This window comes from Panicum hallii, chromosome 9 (assembly GCF_002211085.1).
Source record: "Panicum hallii strain FIL2 chromosome 9, PHallii_v3.1, whole genome shotgun sequence".
In the NCBI taxonomy this organism is placed as follows: Eukaryota; Viridiplantae; Streptophyta; class Magnoliopsida; order Poales; family Poaceae; genus Panicum; species Panicum hallii.
The window spans coordinates 57,834,283-57,836,085 of NC_038050.1; the positions used below are offsets into that span (position 1 = coordinate 57,834,283).

General features: G+C 35.8%; 1 long non-coding RNA gene across 1 annotated transcript; it reads left to right on the forward strand.

Moving 5' to 3' along the window:
• Positions 1-881: 881 nt before the first annotated feature.
• Positions 882-1,568, forward strand: LOC112878225. Its single transcript, XR_003225663.1, has 2 exons — positions 882-912; positions 1,113-1,568. It is a non-coding gene; the product is annotated as an uncharacterized LOC112878225 (long non-coding RNA).
• Positions 1,569-1,803: the final 235 nt, after the last annotated feature.

Genomic DNA, 1,803 nt, shown 5'->3' on the forward strand with positions numbered 1-1,803 from the left:
TTACTCGTCATTATAGGATTATTTAATTTTCAAGTTTTCTTTGAGTGGATCTGACGAATAAAAAGTCACTTGACAAGAAGAGATCACGGTAAATATTAATTAATACCAGCAGCTGATTCTTACTGGAGGTTTGTGAATAGTAACAAAGAAATATGCTGTTAAAAATTGTTCGGAAAAGGGATATTCTTGACTTCAAATCACACTCCAAACTTATATCACCTCCGTTCCTAAATATTTGACCTTTTTAGTTTAAAAATAGACTAAGAAGTGTCAAATATTTAGGAACAGAGGGAGTATTTTCTTTTGAATAATGTGCCAGTACGCAAAAGAACTTTCAACACCGCCCATCTCTCTCTCTGTCCTTTAGTGCATACTTAGTAAATATAATAGACCATGGAATTTCACACTTGTTAATGCATTTTTTGTAAAATTTAGAAAAAAATATCTGTAAGGGATGTATTTTTCGCCACCACTCGTTGTCTGCACAACCTTTAATTAGTGGAGAATCCATATCCTACAGAAGAATTGATAATGCACACAAACTGGAAGCTTCTTCATGTTGAGAGAGTGGTTTAGCTAGGTTCCCTGTTGTGGAACCTATTGACCTAGGTTCACGAGTGTTGCATTTATGCTAGGCAATATTACTATTGTCAGTGAAATGTTCGTGGTAACTTCATGAATTTTAGGATAACAGTCTTTCAGTGATTTTGCAAACTTCAAGATGAGCTGGGGTACATGGTGCTGTTTTGTGCTTCGACATGTGAGTAGTCTAGTACGTGTATTGAGTATCCATATTTGTACTGTGTTTCGAATAAAAAATTGGACACACCCTTTTAAGCCCTATAAGTACACTAACTTGTTAGGCAGAAGTTCAGCAAAACCAGTAAGTTGGACTCTTTTGCTACGATTACAGTAAGTACTACTATCTTTGCATATCAAAAAGTTAATTATTCCATGTTTTGGTTGAAGGAGGTTAGATTCATCACCTTTTTTCTAGAAAATTGTTTCCGATTTATACCGAACCTATTCTTATTTCTGTCTGAAGGAATTAGTAAAAACAAAATACGAATATTTGTCCAGCTTAATCACGAGTTTCTTCTATCTCTTTCCAGTTCTATAATCTGAAGGCGCCATGAAGCTGAGCTTAGTCATCATCGTTGGGTTGATCTCCATCAACATTTGTGCTTGTATGTCGAGGGAAACCCCAAAGGATTATACATATCACGAGACAATGGAAAGTCGCAGTCTGATGGACAGCACAGATGGAAAAAATGGGCCTTCCGGCAACGATCACCAATGCACACTGGTGGTCTACCCGAATTGCCAAGGTGTGTCTCAGAGCACTCAGGAGACCACACAAAAAACTGGGGGAAATTGAGATCAGCAGTCTATATATCATGGTTAAGGACCGGTTCATAAGTAAAAGATGTACTAGAGTTTGGCTTGCTATTTAATTTTCTTTTTCATGTGGATTTTAGTCTTGTAATATAATAACTGAGATGATAGCTACTTCTGTAAGGTTGAGATTTTGGTGTTATTATATGGAGATGATTATGTATATGTGTTAATTGAGATGAGATGTTACATCATCTCCTTCATCAGTCTCAAGACTGATAATGGTACTACATAATTATTATCAATACTATGCCATCCTGACATGCATGCATATTTAGACCATCAGCAAGAGCATATATTTGTTTGCATCCTTGAATATCAACGATATGTCGTTTTATATACGAAATTAAAGATAAAGTTTGTTTGGCTCAACAAATTTACTCAAAGTTCATAGATGATCCAGGATGG